Here is a 20,486-nt window from a genome sequence, read left to right on the forward strand (position 1 = left end):
TTCACAAGTTCTATGACCTTGAACAAGTCCCCCTCTTTGAGACTTAGCTCCCTCATCTGTCAAAAAGTGGGGCTGAGGGGGCAGCTAGGTGGTGCAGTGGATAGAGCATCGGCCCTGGATTCAGGAGTACCTGAGTTCAAATACGGCCTCAGACACTTAACACTTACTAGCTGTGTGACCCTGGGCAAGTCACAACCCCAATTGCCTCACTAAAAAAAAAAAAAAAGTGGGGCTGAAATGGCTCATTTCTATTGTGTTTCCCAGAGATCTAACATTAATAATTAAAGCTTAGAGTTTAGAGGCCCTTTAAATAACATTCTCTACTGTGTCTCAATTACTATACAGGACAAGGAACTCAAGTAAAAATTACTGCCAATTAACAGATAAGGAAGCTGAAGCAAATTGAAGCTGCTTCTTCAGAGTCAAGACTAAAACCTGACTTCTCATTTCTTCCTCTGTGCCAGATTGCTTCTCATGATTATAAAAATAATAGCTGACATTCATGCAGTGCTTTAAAGGTTTGCAAAGTATTTTATTATAGACTTTATCTTATTTGGGAACCACAGCAACCCTATGAGGTAGGTATTACAAGAATTCGCATTCCCATTTTACAGATGAGAAAACTGAGATTCAGAGAGCTTTTTTTAATTTTTAAGTATCAGAGGGAAAATTTGAACCCATGTTTTTATAACTCTCAGCTCTACATGCTCTCCCACTATGCCATACTGCTTCTGAAGTACTGATAACTGACATAATCAGTATCAAAGATGTAATTTCCTCAAATGTTGACTCTTCCTGTCAATGTCTGTCTGACTTTACTCTTTCCATTTTCAGCATCAACTGCCTCTGCTGTGATTGGGGCTAACAGTTCCAGAGGCAGAATGCCACCAAACCTGTCATTCTCAGATCTGTCATGGCTTATTGTTTAGTCGGTCATATCCAATTCTTCATGACCCCATTCTGGATTTTCTAAGCAAAGATACTGGAGCTGTTTGCCATTTCCTTCTCCAGCTCATTTTACAAATGAGGAAACTGAAGCAAACAGGGTTAAGTGACTTGCACCCAGGGTCACACCACTCATAAGTGTCTGAGGCCGATTTGAACTCAGGAAGAGAAGTCTTCCCGATTCCAGGCATAACTATCCACTGTGCCACCTAACTGCCCATCTGTCACCAAGCCATCCATCTATCTTCTCTTTGCATTTGTCTCGGGAACAGATCTTTCCCATAAGATTTAGTGTTCGCTAAGACTGCTTGTATTCAGGCTGCCTTGGGAATGATCAAGTGTTAGGCAGAAGGTGGAGGGGGGGGTGGCATTCAGGGAGGTGCTTTGGGGTACTTTTGTTGGAACTGAAACACTTCCCTACCCAATTTGAGGATGCCCCGGGGCCACCTGGAACAAGGCATTCTTCTTCCAGGCCAAAAAGAAAGTGTTGGCACATGCTTGGAAGTAGTAGCTGGAGGCATATAACACTGGCTCTGGTAAAAGCATGGAGCTCTGATGCCTTCTGCTCCTGTTGCTAGCAAGAGAGACATGCACTGTACAATTAATGCCACTGACCTGCCAGCTTCTGAAAAGAGACTCTGACTGAATGAGTCAGAGCTTCTGAGGAAAGGTGTACAGCACAGTCCTTGGCTCATGTCCTTTGCTACAATACAGGCCAGCAAGATTTTTCTTTTAAAGAAGTAGAGCTTCCTGTGGTTCATAGAAAATGGAGAAGGCACAGATTACTGAGCCCAACTATAGCTCTGATTCTGGTTTTATGCAGACTCAAATCATATAACTTTTTTTTTTAAGTGGAGTTCATAGATTCACAGAATATTAAAGCTGGAAGGAGCCTTAGACCTCACTTAGTTGAGATGCTTCATTAGACAGATGAAGACACTGAAGCCTAAGGAAGGAGATTATCTTGTCCAAGGTCAAACAGCTATTGACCCAGGACTACAACAAAGACCTACTGAGACATTTAATCTCGCACTGGTTCTGCATAGGTCTTGTCCAATTGTTATTATTACTTACAGACATGAATTTACCAAGGGCTAGAAGAGGGGATGCATGGTGATTATCTACCTATGAGATGGAATGAGGCCTGGTACCCAGAGACATCTTACCCATTCCCCTAGACCTTTTTCTTTCTTCTCAAATGAGACTTGATTCCTCTCCAGGCAATGATCTCTGCCTTTAGCCTTTTGGCTAAACACAGGTTATAGTGACTCCATCCCCAAAACCCAAAGAATTGTACACTTTTTTAAAATTAAAAAAAATTTTGTTGATGTTTAATTTTAAACCAAAGTCAAGAAACATTCCTTAAACACCTACTATGTGCCAAGCACTGTGCTAAGTACTTGGGGCTATAAAGAGGCAAAACATAATCCCTGCCTTCAAGATGCTCACAATATAACAAACTGCATTTCTTAGTATATCCTCCCCAGGAATATATAAAAAAAAAGGTAAATTTTTTTTAAATCAACCAGTATATCAGAAGAGCCAGACATTTTAAGCAGTTCTCATCTCCATGATTTCCCACATCTGCAAAGAAGCCTTTTCTTTAAGGCCAAGTTTGGTCAGTATAATTTCACACCATTCAGTTTCAGTTGTTTGGTTATTGTTGTTTCCATCTATATTCTAGTAGTTACTTTGTACATTATATTCCTAGTTCTGATTACTTCACTTTGAATCAGTCCATATGAGTTTTTTCATGTTTCTGTGTTTTCATGACATTCATCACTTCTTATAGCAAAGTCATAGTCCATTACATTTACATATATCATAATTTGTTTAGTCATTCCCCTATTGATGGATATCTACCTTGTTTCCAGGGGGTTTTTTTCTTATCACAGAAAATGCTGTAATAATTATGTTCACGTATATGAAGACTTTCTCCCAAAGAACAAAGTTAACTATCAAGGTGAAGAAGGGGGAAGAGGTATGGGGGAAGGAAAATACAGATATATAAAGTATCTGCTTTCATCAGTTGGGTTTTTTTTTTCATTACATTATGTTGTTGTCCTAAGTATGTGCCTGGTCATATGTTCTGGCAAGAACCTAGCTTAGAACCAAGTCCAAGTGCTTCTTGTTCAACTCAATCCAACAGTCATTTATAAAGCACATACTAAGTGCCAGGCACTGGGGAAAGCTTAGCATATAAAATAACCCCTGCCCCAAGAAACTTCTGTTTTGCTGGAGACATATAATGTATACATAAATGAATATAAAGGAGAGACAACAGACACCAGGGTGTGCTGGTAAATGTTTAACAACCAGCTCTTTGAAAAATAAAAATGTACACATGACACATTTTTAAATTTAATCTGCATTATTAGCATTTCCCCCCCATCACTCAAGTGGAGACAATCAGACAACAGATCAAGATCTAAGGTGTAGTGTTTTGTTTATTTCTGAAAGATAGATACCCTCACTGCAAATTTAACAATGATTCTTCTAAGCTGATAGGAGCTATATCTGGCACATCCCTGGAGATACCCCTAAAAATAGGGGGACTGTCCTTAGAGAAGTCCTCCTACAAGAAGGGGTACCCTCCAATGTCTTATTTATCAATAGGTTTAGGTAGAGGAGGAGAGTGGAGCCCAGAAAATTTATTAAGATATTACTGCAAGAATGCAGTCATGTGGTGATGGGGAACCTGTATGATGATAGTAAAATGAGGGAGGGAGCTGCAGTGACCTTCGACATCCCTTAACACTGTAAACCTATAATCTTATAGCACTAGAGAGAGAGAGAGAGAGAGAGAGAGAGAGAGAGAGAGAGAGAGAGAGAGAGAGAGAGAGAGAGACACTACTTTTCCTCTTTTATTTTCACAAACGTGCCCCAATTCTTATTTGGCCACAGATCACAGATGAGGTCAGCTTGTTTCATAGATGGAGAATTGTCAACTGGCCAAGTTCTTCTCTTTCTAAAACACAGCCCTCACCTGGCAGAAAGATCTATTGAGCAACCCAACTTCACAACAAAGTTCATAGAATTATCCAAAAAAGAATTGAACATGATCTGTAGAATGGAAGGATTTGTGTAAAGCAATGATTCAATATTGGCACAGTCCCCGAAGACAAATGTTTTTGGCTATGTCTACACAAGACTACCGTTTCAAAAGTACAAAATGCGTCAATCCATTGATCGTAGGGAGGCAGCCTTGTACAGCATGCTGGATTTAGGGTCAATCTCAGCTCTGTTACTACCTGTGTAATCTTGAGGAAGTCACTTAACCTCTCTTGGCCTCAGTTTCCCTATCTATAAAATTAGGGGGAGTTGAGTCTAGGTGACTCCCAGGATCTATTCCAGCCTTGAACCTATGATTCCATGAACAAGTGTAGGCTTCTACAGAGAGCTTTTCATGACCTTCCCCTCTCACTCCCAACTGCTAGTGCCCTCCATGCCTAAACTACCTTTTATTTTGATTTATTCTGTATATGTGCATGTAATAGTACTTCTGGTAAAGGCTTAAACCGGTTGCCTTGAGGAGAGCCCAAGTTTCTCACACACAAAACAAAACCCTAGAAATTGTATTTTTTCCCATCTTGGGAAGAGAAGAAACTAATGGCTTATCAGAATTGAAGGTCAGAATTTTCATCGTAGTGAGAGTTTCAAAAGATCTCTTAAAGAGAAGGAGGTTGACGGCATGGGGCATCAAGAGCAACATCAGCAACTCCTCAAATTCACACATACAAGGGAGACTGACAGGCAAAAATCTGGGGTTGAGGGCCAAGCAGCAGGGCGCACAGGACTCTGCATGGAGAGGGGAGGGGAGATTCTTATCCCCTTCCTCAACTCTTTTTTCCTGTTAAAGATTTCATCTGACTGATCCTTCTCATAGACACATGGAGTTAACCTTGTCCCTTTTATCTCTGTGACCTTTTCTTTGCTCGTGGCATAAGATTGCTAGACAGTTCTAGGAGTCACACAGGAGAAAGTGAACTTTCCAATGGCAGAGCTGGGATCCCCTTCGAACTAGGGGCATAATCAGAAATCATTTATATGTTTCAAAAATATACTCCCAAGAACAAAATTTATTATAAACCTGGCCCTTTTCAATCTGCACAGGGATGTGCTGGGAAATGTTTAACAACTAACTCTATGAGGAAAAAAAGCACATAGGGCATACTTGTAAATTCAATCCATATTAACATTTCCTCCATCCCTTTCTTAAATTTAGAAAATTAACAAAACAATAACTTAAGCCTTGATTTGTCTGCTCATTTCTGATGTGTCAGTGCTCATTCTGAAATTTTAACAATTTGCTGTTGTCACCAGCTGGTTGGGGCTGGCTCCAGAACATCCTTAAATCTGCCCCCATCAGACAGCAAACTAAATCTGGCGCAAGGCCTCCTGGTGGTTATACTTATACATGCATTTGTTTTCTCTAAGAGAAAGTGTGCCTCTTGTCTTCATATCTCCAGCACCTTGGACATTGCCTGGCACAAGAGGCAGACACTTAATAAATGCCTGTTGATTAGTTAATGTCAAACAACTGGTATTCCAGACTGATGTCTAAATTTATCAGCTACAGCTTGAGTTCCTACTACATACAAGGCACCACGAGGTCTGACAGACCAGTTTCCATACTGCCACTGCCACATTGCTGTGCAAACTAGACCTACCTCCTGGAGGCCATGCCTAAAAAGAGTTATACCACTTAACTTCAGCTCCTGCCCTAAAGACCCTGCTTCTTAACCCTAGCTATGCCTGGGGAAAGTTATCCCAAACCAAAACACTCTTTCTTGACCATCATTTTACTATGGGTGTTGTCTACCCTTGTTAGAATACATGCCCCTTGGGGCAGCTAGATGGCGCAATGGATAGAGCACTGGCCCTGGAGTCAGGAGAACCTGAGTTCAAATCTGGCCTCAGACATTTGACACTTACTAGCTGTGTGACCCTGGGCAAGTCACTTAACCCTCATTGCCCTGCAAAAAACAAAAACAAAACAGAATGTATGCCCCTTCAGGGCAAGGGCTATCTCACTTTTATATTTATATCCCTAGTGCTTAGCACAGTGCCCGAGTCATAATTAAGTATATTAATAAATGTTTTTTTTCATTAATTCATTTTGCAATTCAACCACAGGATCTTTGTATCTAGAAAAGTTTCTATCCCCACCCTACCCCTACCCCTAGGCATATTTCTTCTCTACAAGGACAAGGGGAAGGTGACACTGTTTCTTGCAGATAGTCTCTCTTTAGTCAGTGTATCCACACACACTGAAGATTTTCATGCTATCCAGCAAGCTTCATCTAAGCTGCTCAAAATCCTTTGGTAGAAGGGATGCTGCCTAAGTTCATTTCCCTTGCTCATCAAAACAACCTTGTGAGGTAGAGATGACAGGGAGCATTATCCCCATTTCACAGATAAGAGAACTGGGGCTCAGAGAGATTTAGTTCCTTTTTTAAGGTCAAACTGCTAGTGTCAGAGGCAGGATCTAATCTGACTCCAGTATTTCTTCCACTATATCACCTTGCCTCAGGAAAAAAAAAAATCTTTCCTAAACAGAAGCCTACCATTTTTTGCTCTCCTCTCAGGGTATTTTCCAAGAGCAACTTTCTATTTATATGACTCTTATAAATAAAAAGATTTTCAGAAGCCTGTTGAGAGAATGCATCTCCTCTGAAGGTCACCCTCTCTTCTCAATCAGATTCCCCATCAATCGAACCTGGAAAGCCAAGAATAATTCCTTTAGGAAGAAAAGAAAAATAAACAATTATTCTCCTTAGCTCAGCTTTCTCCTCATCTCCAGGTGATGTAAAATTGGCACCTTGGCAGTGACATTAGGAGACATCTGACTGGCCTTTGTGCCTTCATTCTCTAGGAGAAGAGTGACCTCCCAAAAGAATACACCAAATCAATTGATACCTTATTGCACTTAGAGCTTAATGGTGATATAGTGGACATGAATAAAAACAAAAGAGGCAGATTTTAATTATCTACCCATTAATAAATGTTTCCTAAGCACCTGCTATGTGCAGTGCACTTTGTTAGGTGCTGGGTTTTTATTGTATAATTGTGAAATAGTGAAAAGAATTCTGGCTTTATAGTTGGAAGACATGAATTCAAATCCCAGCTCTCTCTGCCTTACTACCCACATAACTATAGGCAAGTCACTCACCTCTTGAATTTCTAATTTGTAAAGTGAGTTAGTGACATCAAAGCAATTTTCCTGACCATGCGATGCTATATAAACTTCAGTGGCTCTTTATTACCACCAAGATCAAATATGAACTTTTCTGTTCACCATTCAAAATGCTTTGCAACCCGGCTCCTTCCTACATGTTACTCCTCTCTACTCACTCTATGGTCGGCCCATGTAAGCCTATTTACAGTTCCTAACACATGACCTACCATCTACCATCTCCATGCCTTTGCAGTGGCTGGATCCTTTGCCTGGAAGGCTCGGCCTCACCTCCTCCTATTGGAGTTTCTGACTGCCTTCAAGATTCAGCACAAGTGCTGCTTGTCTGGGAGATCTGTCCTGGTCTTCCTGTCTACCAGTGCTTCCCTCCCCCCACCCGCCAAGGTTATTTAGTATTTCTTTTGTACTTAATCTATGTATACTGAAGTATTTACTTGTTGTCTTGCCCTGATAGAATGCAAGTTCCTTGAGGGCAGGGACTCCACGTCCTGTCTTTTGCATCCCTCACAGTGCCTGGCATACAGTAGGCTCTTAATAAATGATTGTTAGGGGCAGCTGGGTGGTACAGTGGATAGAACGCTGGCCCTGGATTCAGGAGGACCCCAGTTCAAATCCTGCCTCAGACACTTAACACTTACTAGCTGTGTGACCCTGGGCAAGTCACTTAACCCCAATTGCCCCACAAAAAGAAAAAGAAAAAAAATGCATAATGGGTATTATGTTGCTTGCCTCCTTCAATGGGTGCAGGAGGGGCTGGGAGAGGGATAGAATTCAGAACTGACAATTTTTCAAAGTGTTAAAAAAAACATTTTTTAAGCGATTGTTGATTGATGGATTAATTGTTGTTGTTCAATTATTTCAGACACCTCCAACTCTTTGTAACCCCATTTCGGGTTTTCTTGGCAGAGAAACTAGAGTGGTTGGCCATTTCCTTCTCCAGCTCATTTTATAGATGAGGAAACTGAGACAAACAAGATTAAGTGACTCGACCATCCAACTAGTGTCCCAGGTCATATTTGAATTCAGGTCCTCCTGACTCTAGGTCTGGTCCTCTGTGTATTGTGGCGCCACCTAGCTGCCCAATGGATTAGTAGACGAGCTAAAATCAGTACATAAATAATGAACCCAGAAGGTGATGTAAAATAAAAGCCATTTTATAAAACACTCAAACTAAATGCTACGAGTGCAGAGGGTCTTTCTGGGTCTGACATTCTATGGCAATCAGTTATCTCAAATGAGGAAGGTTGCCGTGCATAGGCAGGGGTTTACTATGGAAAGAGAAATAAATGCTTCTACTAGAAGGAGCTTAGACATCATCCAGTCCCACTCATTCACTTTAGAAATGAGGAAGCAAGAGCCCAGAGAGGCAAGGGCAGTTATCTTAGATTACACAGCACATTCAGGTCTAGAACCTAGGCCCCCAGGTTTCCAGCTCTGTATACTTTTTCACTATACCACACAGGTTGATGGAGGCAGGAAATGAGATTTGCTTCTCCTCCCCAGTAATCCATAAAATACCTGAACATCTGTTAAGTAGAAACCAGCTGAGCTGAGCTAATAAGTCCTTTAAGGAAAATGAGCTTCAGGAGTAGAAGAAGAAATACTAATAATAGCTAACATTTATATAGTGCTTTAAGGCTTGCAATTTACATACATTGACTTGCTTAATCCTTACAACAATCCTGTGAGATATATGTCATTATTATCCCCATTTTGCAGATGAGGAAAATAAGACTCAGAGGAATTGGTGTCTTGATCATAGAGCTACTGTCAGTTGTAGAATCTGAACCCAGGTCTTCCAGACTCCCAAATCCAACATTATACCATGCTTCCTTTCTTGATTTCGGTGAAGGGACCATATCTAGATTGCTGACTTGAAAATAAATCAATGGCTTTTCTATTCTGAAAGTCAAGTGCTACTTTGGGAAGAAGCATAAAACTAAAGCTGTAATTCCCGGGACTATCTATTTACCAAAGGTCCCAGACTGATATTGCCATTACCTACTTACCCACTCAAAGGGATAATCTTATTTCATAGCACTTTATACCACTGTGGCTGGGGAGCCATTGTATAGAATGTTCATGGGGGATGAGCATGTACTCTGGCCTCCTGCTAAAGGACATTCATGACCTGTTGGCTCTTATTGGTCCTCCAGGGTCCTACTCCTAGAGGCTATGCTGAAGATAATTAGTAAAAATGCCAGGAAGAACCATTCCCTCAGCCGAGTTTAAGACCTGCCCAAAATCTGTCTGTGTCTCCCTGTCTCCCTGTGTGTCTCTCAGCTGTTTTGGATCGCATCCAGCCAGGTGTCCCTTGGAGCTTCAGAAAGGGGAAGGAGGTGATTCTGCTCCCTCCAGCTTTCCCTCCTCAGAAGCCATTGTAACCCCAAACTAGCACACGGCAATGGTGATGAACATGGGACCCCAAGTCCCAGGGGGCCTCTACTACTTTGAGTTTCTTTTCCTGAGCACAGGTCACTGAATAGTCATCTCAAGGGTTAGACATTTCCAGCCTCATAAATTCAAGAAGCCCAGAGGTCTTCAATGAGGGCTGCTCTCCCAGTGGGAGGCGTTTCCTACAACTAGGTTCTCTTCAAGGAGAAGATGACTACTGTGAGAGGATGGCACAAATGAAAGGAATAAGAAAGCCCAAGCCATTCCAGGATGGCTAGAGGATTGGCACTTTGTATGTGCAAGTGTTCAAACAGTAGAGATCCAAAGTGAATGCGAGTTCCAAGGTTGAGAACCCCTACAAGTCTCCAGAGAATCCCCATGTCCTGGAATAGGATGATAGAAGTGGTAGGTCATTGTTTCATCTTTTAAGAATTGGTTGATATGTGCTTAGGAGTCTTTCATGCTGTAGACATTTCTTTTATGATAGAAAAAATAGCCCTCACGAAGTGGAGGCTCTCTTACTACGTCACAGGACACAAGCCTTTTCAGATCAAAGGCTGGCTAAGTATGAAATAACCCTGTTAGGTAATGAGAATATCACTTTAAAACGCTGCACAGTTCTTAATCCAGCAACACTACTCCCTAATTTACCATTCTCGGGGGAACCGTTGCATGACTGTGCTTCTTTAGTTGATATGGCTGAAAAACCCCGTGATGATCTTTTTGATACACCTTTAGAAAATCCTGATCTTGTCTTCTATACAGATGGTTGGTTCCTCATTTATGAGAGAGGGAACCCGTTTTACTGGAGCTGCTGTAGTTTCTGATTATGACACCCTCTGGGCAGCTTCTCTGCCTTGCCATTTTAGTGCACAGGCTGCTGAACTTGTGGCTCTTACACAGGCCTGTAATATAGCCAAAGGTAAGAGTGCCACTATTTTTACTGACTCGAAATATGGCTTTGGCATATGCCACTTTATTGGTATGATTTGGCGTCAACGAGGCTTTCTAACATCCTCGGGCAAGGCTATTGCCAATGGGGACCTTATCAAGGACCTCTTAGATGCCCTGAAACTGCCTTCTTCCCTAGCTGTTGTTGTACATTGCCCTGCCCACACAGGGAATAGTGATCCTGTTTCAAAGGGAAATGCATGAGCCGATTCTGCAGCCAAGCTTGCTGCATTAGAAGCTCCTGAACATGTATTTAACCTTTCACCTTCTGAGGATATTCCTTCCAACCTAACCTATGACGATTCTGAAGTAGAAAAGTGGAAAAAGAAATTTAAGGCGAAACAGATCAATGGCATCTGGGTGTCTCCGGAAGGTAAGCCATTTCTTCCCCGGAAATTCTACCACCAGGTATGCCTCTCTATTCACAGAAAAGGCCACTTTGGTACACAAGGCATTGTAGACTCTATTAAGAGAACCTGGGTAGCACCAGGTGTGACTAATACAGCATCTCGAATCTGCTCAGGCTGTTCCACATGTCAGTCTTATAATCAGTATGCTTTTAAGGCCAAAGCTTATGGAGGGCGTCCCCTAGCATATACACCTTTTGAGCACTTACAAATTGATTATATTACTATGCCAAAAGCAGGACATTATAAATTTTGCCTTGTTATAGTTGATCAGCTCACTCGGTGGGTGGAGGCCTTTCCCAGCCTCCAAGCCACAGCTGCCTTTGTTGCCAAAATTCTTCTTAAAGAGATAGTACCTCGTTTTGGCCCACCAGCCCGCATCGATTCTGACAAAGGCACACATTTCACTGATTCGATTTTATCCCAAATCTACTCTTTCTTGGGAGTGACTCCAAAATTCCACACGCCCTACCATCCACAAAGTTCAGGCCAAGTTGAACGTATGAATAAAGAGCTTAAGAGCATGATTGGCAAATTATGTACTGAAACCCATTTGAAATGGCCTGATGTTCTACCATTGGCATTATTCTATCTACGAAGTAGACCAAGGGGAGAACTTCATATATCTCCTTATGAAATGCTTTTTGGTCACCCTCCTATCCAAGCTAAAACTTTTTCCCCAGTTTATACATCACTGGTGGGAGGTGATACTTCTGTTGCCTCCTATATACAGGAATTACAGACCAGGCTACGTGAACTCCATGAGGCAGGAGCTGTGGTCCAGGCAGGCCCATTAGACTTTTCATTGCATAACTTCAACCCAGGAGATAAAATATATGTAAAGAGTTTTCAGAGAACCAGTGGAACCCAACCTGCCTGGGAAGGACCTTTTCAGGTATTATTGACAACTCCTACTGCCATTAAAATTGGTGAAAAAGACTCATGGATTCATTGCTCTCATGTAAAGCCTGCACCATTCATAGGTGAAGAGATTTCAGATAGACCTGAGGTAGACGCTAAAAACCCTAACGATAGCAACTGTTAAAGAGCAAAGAGAGTTCAGAGGAAATAGGCAGTTCCCATTTGATAATCCCACTGATCAGTTAAATGCTTTGGGACTCAGTCTTCGTAAAGTATCAGGAGACGGAAATTGCCTTTTTAGGGCTTTAGCAGACCAGCTAGAAGGTCACTGTAGAAATCATCTCAGACACAGACAAGAAGCTGCTTCTTATATGATTAACCATAGACAAGAGTTTGAGTCTTTTATAGTAAATGACTCCCCTTTTGAAGAATATGTTGATGAATTAAAGAAATTTGGAAAGTGGGGAGGAAATGATACAATTGTAGAATTTGCTAAGCAGCATCAGCTGAATGTTGTGGTTCATCAATTAAATCAGCCTTTATTGAAAATCAGTGGCACAGACAAAACTGATGCTAGAGAACTCCACATTTTCTACCATAAAGAACATTATGACAGCATTAGAAAGATCAATGACAATTCAGAAACCCCTGCCACTTTGGCTTGCAGAGAATTGGGGAACCAGTTAAAACAATGTGGCATACCCCAAACTCTAGCAGCTTAAATACCTTATAATTTAACAAGCATTTCCTTCTACAGGCAAAAGCACTGAAGCACATGGCCTAGTTTTCTGGCCCACCTCAACTATTTTTTTTAAATTCTTTTTGGTTTTTTTGTTTTGTTTTGTTTTGACTTTTGAAAGGCACTAAAAAAACCTGGAATTCACCACACCTTTAAGTTCTTTAAGAGCACAAAAGGGTGCTTAGTGAATCTTTTGTTTTTTATTTTTATTTTTGGTTTTGCTTTGTTTCTTGACTTTTGTTTCTTTTGCTTTTCTTTAAAACTAAATTTTATAAACTAAGTAATTATTCAAAGACATTTTAAGTATATGCTGTGGGTGAGGCTATCGGGCCTCAGAAGCTACCAGAATTCTTTTTTTTTACTCTTTTTGAGAGAACCATGAGTTCTAATGAGTTTTGTTTTATTTATTTATTTTTTCTCCTTTCTCTTTTATGTTGTTCTGTTTAACTAAAAAAGACCAGAAAGGGTTATTGAACCCTATTGCTTGATACCTCACTGAAAACATTGAATATTGAAAACTTATTTCTTTTTGAAAAATTAATCACCACTTTAAGTATCTGCTACTGTTATACTAGAGAATTCATGTATAAGATGATGTGGTTTACTTGCTAAAAGAAGATTATGTGATAATGTCTAATGTAATCAGCTATTTACATTCATTTATTATTTATATGTCATTATACTCTGGGTATGGTTTGGAATTATTGTATATATCACTAATATATTCTCAGTTATGCAGCATAGCACGCATTTTTACCATCATACTGTTTTTGGTGAAATTAATGAGATTTTGGAAGTATGGAAACTTATCATTTCAGAGACTAATTTGCTGTGAACTCTGATGCAGGCCCTGGAGAGAATATATGTGCAACAAAAGGAGAGACAGGTATACGTAAGTCCATGGTTTGCTTATGATGGTGACTATGTAGAGCACAATTACTAGGCACAGTCCAGTATTCATCCTCTCTCCCTCCTAATTTAACCTAATTTAACTGAACTTAATTATCTTTTTATCTCACTCAGTTGAACTCACCTGTGGCCTAGCACAATCACTGGCTGTCTCGGAACCATGAGATATGGTATGATAACCTTTCCATAACATTTTCAGGTGTCATGAACACATACTAAATTTGGCTTTGATCCAGACACATGGTGGTAAAAAGTGTTACTGATTGCAAAACTACCTCAACCCTCTATTGGAAGTCTAAGGATATAAAGAAGGGAATGTAATGGAATTTACTAATTTGATCATTGACAATGCTATGCTAAGGTTTAGTAAAAATACAGCAATTCAAACAGTTAAAGAAGAGAATCCAGCTTTCCAGACCAGAGTCCAGAATCCAGAATCCAGACCAGAGTCCAGAATCCAGTTTTCCAGACCAGAATCCAGTTTCCTCCTGATGACATCTTACCACTTCAAGAAGACAAGAGAACTCAGAGACTTTATATGAACTGTTTTGCTTTGTTAGTTTTTACTATCTCCTGTCTGTTATAATATACATCATCTGTAACATGTACCCTATGCAGAGGCCCTCCCTTTGCAAGACTAATGTCAAAGCGTCGGTTCATGAGGAGAAAAAAATCGCCCCTCTGGACAAAACTTTCCTCTCTTCCTTTTCTATATTGTTCACATATTATTAGTTAGCATTAGTTATTATATTCTTTTTTACTGTTCCGTCAAGGAAACATTTTGTTTCTTGAGGAACAACAGGGGGGACTGTAATGATTGGAATGACGCCACCTACTGGAGACTTGCTGTGGAGAGCTCCACCATGAGGAAAATGCCTCAGAGGCATTGTGGCTTTTCCTTGGCGTCAGGAAATGACGTTTGCTCATGGGTGCTGTCTATCAAGTCTACCAGCCAATCAACTGGAGGAGCCTCCTATGGTCTGGGAGGAGACAGGAAGGAGGAAAAGGAGCCTGCGCAGAGAGCGCAGGGCTTTTTTGGCTTCCAGACTTGATGGTGGTGGCGGCAGAGGACTTCACAGGAAATTTGAGGAAAGATAGGAATGCCAGGCTGTTAGAATTCTGTTCTCAATCTTTTTCTTTCTATTTTCCAATAAACCTAAACTCGTTTTATCAGTGATTTTTAGTCAGTTTCCCCCAAACTGGGGGAACACATTAGAAATCCACATTTAGAATCTTAAATTACACACATATAAAGATCACTGTAGTGCAAAAGGGGAGGGACTTCCTGAAGAGTGACACAGTTACATAGGGATGGCAGTTATTATTGGAGGAGAAATTCCAATGGGGAACAGCATAGAGATGTGGTTTCCCTTTTCCCCAAGTTCCACAGGCAGCATATGTGGTAAACAGGAGTGTATATTCTATCCAGAGGCAATTGGAGTTTATTAACTAGGAGATCAGACCTCTACTCTAGGACAATTTGGACATGCAGCAGAATTCATACTATGATAAAAAAATGTTGGGGCAGCTAGGTGGCGCAGTGGATAGAGCACCGGCCCTGGAGTCAGGAGGACCTGAGTTCAAATCCGGCCTCAGACACTTAACACTTACTAGCTGTGTGACCCTGGGCAAGTTACTTAACCCCAATTGCCTCACTAAAAAAAAAAAAAAGAAAAAAAATGTCACTCAGAGTAGACCAGGAGTTGACATGGTACGAATAGGAGACTGCCCCATCACCACTCGCCCACACAGTCACCAAAGTGATTTTCCTATTGCACAAATCTGACCATATCACTTTCCTAGACAATATACTCCAATTATGTCTGGCTCAAGTATAAACTTGTTAGCGACCTGAAACTCTTTACAATCTGGGCCTTTTTAGCCTTCAAATGTTTTTACACCACTCTGCACACTCTATGGCACAAGCATACTGGTCTACTTGCTGTTCCTCTTACACAGTGCTTCAATTCCTGTCTCCAAGCACTTGAGCCCGTCCCTTGTGCCTGAAATGCTCTCACCTTTGGCTCTTGGAATTCCTGGTTTCCTTCAAGACTCACATCAAGTGCTATGTTCAGCTGGAAGTCTTTCCTGACTCTCCCAACTGTTAATGCCTTCCCTTGAAGGTTAACTTGTATCTATTATATATGTCTCTTGTAAATGCCTAGATAGGTACATGCTATTTCTACCCACTACAAGTTTCTTGGAAGACAAGGGCTTTCACTTTTGCCTTATATCATCAGCACAAAAGATAGCGCGGAGCACATTTCAGTGGCTTAATAAAGCTTACTGACTGATTAATAGGTCCTCATTAGAAATATGTTGTAGCCAATTTGGACCCACCATGACTTATGCTTTGAGTCATCCATAAATTGTATTCTTCAGACATTAGGCAAGAGTAACAACTATACAGTCTCATCACAAGGATATTTAAATTTTAAAAGATGGATTTATGTTTTGAAGTTTGGGATCATTAAAAATACTGCATAATTCCCAAAGCAATCTAGCCAGCAGAGTGGTGTATTTTTGTATAAGTCGCTACACTTGGAGTGGGGAAGATTTGGGTTTTAATTCTTCCTCAGATTTCTACTGCCTGTGTGACCACAGGCATGTCATTTTACTGCTCTGGGAACAGGCTAATCTGCAAAATGAGGTTGGACAAGATGATCTTTAAGGTATCCAGGTTCTTACACTCCTATGTGTCATGTTTGTGTGCGTACATGTGCATATATACATAATACATATGCATGTCTATTGACATACTAGCTAAATGAACTGTCCATACAATTGCATGGTAGCCTGGACAACAGGCACATTCCCATTCCTCTGCATTTTTCTGTATGGATCATTAGGCCGACCTCTAAATAATACTGGATCTAAAATCTTCTATTGATGTATTATAGATCAGCACATCATCTAAAAACAAGGGCATCTGGAGGGCCTGGTCCTTTTTCATTTGGCCTGGACAGGATATCCTTGATGGTTCTGTTAAACACTGTGTTCTAGCAAATGTTTCCACTTTATGTCTCATTTGACGTCAATAATCAAAAAGTCATGGGGCAGCTAGGTGGTGTAGTGGATAGAGCACCGACCCTGCCGTCAGGAGGACCTGAGTTCAAATCCAGCCTCAGATTCTTAACACTTACTAGCTGTGTGATCCTGGGCAAGTCACTTAACCCCAATTGCCCCAGAAAAAAAAAATTAATTTAAAAAATATTAATAAAACAAAACAAAACAAAAGTCATTGAAAAGCATTATCTCCGGTTGCACTTATCAAGAAATCTTATAGGACATTAACATATTGCTACAATGGGGCACTGGGGTAGAACTTTGGAGGACATCACAAAATAAATTCATGTTCCTTGGACAGTGGCATTTTCTGCTGTTAAATTTGAACACATATATAGACATCATCTTTAAAAGTGTGTTAGGCAGGACTCGAATGAAGATATGAAAAGACACTTCCCCACACGCATATACGGGCACATGCCGGGCACATGCCTGGCACATGCCCCAGGTCCTTGAGTAGCTGGCTGTTGCACTTCCAACCCACTCTCAAAACATGTATTTTTAAAAATTGCTTCCTCTCTGTAGTCATTACTTTCTATGCTGTAGTCCAAATAGAAAAAAAAAAGTCAGTCCACCATTCCTAGCACAGTGGAACCACTGGGACTTTTTTTGTGGTAGATAATTGCCAATAACTATGTTTTAGATGAGAAAGAGGTTCTAAAGCCCAACTAATAATGGGTCCAATTGACATTTCTTGAGCACTCATTTTGTTTCTTACACACACAGACACACACACACAATACACAAGCCTTTGGAAATCTTAATAAAATTTTAAGACACAGAAAAGACTAATAAATATCTGCAAAGACATATAGATATCTTCTGAAATGAGTTGGAAGCTATTACCCTACATATAATGATAAGTATTTTCATCCTTCTAGTTTTACTCAATGCATTTTTATACTAAATTAAAAATATTAACATTTATCCTATTTAGGGCTAAGCTCTAGTAGGTTCTAAAACTTACTGAAGATATTAAATGCAAGCCTGGTGCCAGATGACACTATTCTGAGTCCAAGGACCGGGCTGGCTTACCAGGTGATTAACTTCTTTCACCATAGCAACTCATTAAATGGATAAAATGTTATAAAGAATATATATGTTAAAATTTGGTTTTACATGTAATTTAAGAAAAATAAAATTCTAAATAAAAGAGAATGGAAAAAATAGACATCAATATAAACAGCAGTTCAGTCTGAGGCCCTCTAGCATAGAAGCCAAGTAGCTATTTATATCAAACCTTCCATACTTTTATGGGTATCCATCATTGTATTTTGACATAATACAAAAATGGATGATCAGTGTTTACCTTGAGTCTAAGAACGGTTAAATTATGTTCAGGGCCAGGAAAGTGTGTAATACATTTTTTTTTTTTAGTGAGGCAATTGGGGTTAAGTGACTTGCCCAGGGTCACAAAAGCTTCTTCCATTTACTAGTATGGGAGATAAGTTAAGGGAAAGGTTAAGTAGGGGAGACTTATGATCTAATATCCAATTTTAAATCTCACAAAGAGGACCAGAGTTCAAATCCATCCTCAGACACTTGACACTTACTAGCTGTGTGATCCTGGGCAAATCACTTAACCCTCATTGCCCTGCAAAAATAAAACAATTATTTGTCAGTTTTTATAAGATGTTCAGAAGTTCTAAATCCAGGATTCTTCAGTTAGTCAAAACCAAATAGGTTTAGTTTGTGTACTTGCTGATTTCTCACCTTCCTGAAGTCAATCCCAAATTACAGCCTCAGGTTCAGATGGAAATTTTGCTCAAGTACACAGGCAAAATGCTGTTCTGCTAAAGAGCTAAATTCAGCTCGATAAAAGCTAAAAAGCTTCGTAAAGCAAATAGGTCCAAAGCCCTCAGTCCTCGGCTGACCTCAAAGGCAGAAAATGTGGATGACACACTGATAAATAAGAGGAACTGGATAGTTGAGAAGAAACCCTAACTTTTAAATATTCCTCAGAGAATTCACAGGACAGAATTCACAAAACAATCGTTGGAGGAAATGATACAAATTGCCAGAATAGTTTCCTCACAGACAGCAACTGGAAACATCCCAATGTCAGGTACAAAGATATTTTGAGGATTTTGTGGATTCCACCATCTTAATGTTTTACAAACTAATATTCTGTACTAGCAAAGGAAGGTTTTCCCAGGGAAAAATGATGGCATCTTTCAAGTACGAAGTCATAGTTCTTTTGTGAAGATGGTTAAGAGAATGGAGAAAGATTGGAAGAAAGCAAGAGGCCCAGGCTGGGCAGAGTCAGAGGGACTGAAATTTATATGTTTTTTAATCATTTCATAGAACCAAAATTAAGGGTAGGCTTTGTACAGCGAGAAAGTGTCTGAAGTAATTAAAATTGTATTGTTCTTATAAAACCCAGAAAGAGTCCTAAATTAAAATGTGAAGCCTATAAGCCTTTTCCCAGGATCATAACACGCAGCTTACTCCTTTTTCCTTAAACAAAACAAGGTTCAAATTAAAAACACACACAGCATGGTTACACAATACCAGCTTAAAACAAAGCAGGCAGGGATCACTCTGGGTAGGTATGGTTGACTAGCACTTCACTAGCCTAGGGGTAAAGCATACCTACGCAAAGCGAGCCCTGCTTTGTGTTACTATTATGCCACCATGCTATGTGTTTTTAAATGCTTTCTGAGTTCCAGCATCATCACTCTGACTTCAGAATGTCAATAGTTCTTTGTTCTGGCTGCCCTGAACAAGGCTGCACACTCTATCCCTTAAGCTAAGCTAAAATAACTACCCAAGAACACACCACAAATTAATTGCAGAGTCAGGATTAGAACCAATGATATCTCCCTAAGGCACTCAACTGGACATCTTGTCTGATATAAAGAGGATGGAGAAGATAGAGTTTACTACATTGTGAACTGGAATCATAGTAATTTCCAAATTATAAAAACTGCTGCCACAATGAAGACAAAAGATTCTGGACACTTGATCTCCCTGCCAAACATCGGCAAACATGGAAACCAAGGGCTATTCTAGGCTAGAGCATGGACTCATTTTTAAAACATGTAGAAAAGGAGATTAGAGAGTATCACATCACAAAACAAGAAAAAAGCAATTGAGGTGGAAATAAGATCTTAGCAAAAGAACCCTATGGTTGACAAAGGTCAACCTGGAGACAATTGTAAGACTTTTTTTTTTAACAGCAAACAGATATGAAATGAAAGAGATATCCAGATGTTTCTAGAGTGATATATTTTTATTTGTTACAGTAATGGAATATTTGGACTCTACCACCCGGCAATGATATTTAAGAAGATAAAATAAGGAAAGGTACTTATCCCCCCAGTGCTTTGAGCAATTAAATAGATATTTTTTCCATTCATTCATTCTAAATAGCTAAGAAGCTAATCAGTTATCCTCTAACCTTCCCTATCTCTTGGTTGCCAATTCCCCAGTCATCCTCCCCATTAATTGGTACCAAAGAGCAGCCAAAGGAAGAGCAGTCAAGAATTCAAGGAAGAATAGAATTTGAAATACATAGAAATTCAAAGACAAAAGTCCAAAAAACGAATCAAAAATAAAACCTACAGTTTCAAGAATCTATATAGATATACATATAACAATGACTAGAATGTGTCTGAAAATATTTCACTCATTTTTTTAGTAGAATAGGTTTGAAAAAGGAGGCTTGGGACAGCATTGTGTATTGAGGAGCTGTTCATTTGAGAAAAATAAGGAACCAGAGGAATGAAGAATGATATAGAACAGTTGGATGAAGAAAAAAGGAGGCAAAAAGATAAGGAATATTGTCAGTTGACCATACTACAGGACCATCTGGACATAAAGAGGAAATAGCTGAGAAGTTTGGGGAAAATCACAAGCTTGGCATAGAGACACACTATATTAGCAGAAGGGCACTTCAATTATCCAGACATCTGCAGAAACTCTTCCCCCTCTCTCTCTGCCCAAGGTAGAACAGTTAATTTTTTACTCTGTTTAATGATAATTTCATGCCTTTAAAAGTGGATGAACTAATGAGCAC

The 20,486-nt window shown here is 40.0% G+C and overlaps 1 protein-coding gene across 1 annotated transcript in view; it reads right to left on the reverse strand.

Annotated features, from left to right (window-relative positions):
- Positions 1-20,486, reverse strand: part of MYO3B (myosin IIIB) — a 600,588-nt gene that overhangs the window by 518,796 nt on the left and 61,306 nt on the right.

Source organism: Dromiciops gliroides, chromosome 3 (assembly GCF_019393635.1).
Source record: "Dromiciops gliroides isolate mDroGli1 chromosome 3, mDroGli1.pri, whole genome shotgun sequence".
Taxonomy (NCBI): Eukaryota; Metazoa; Chordata; class Mammalia; order Microbiotheria; family Microbiotheriidae; genus Dromiciops; species Dromiciops gliroides.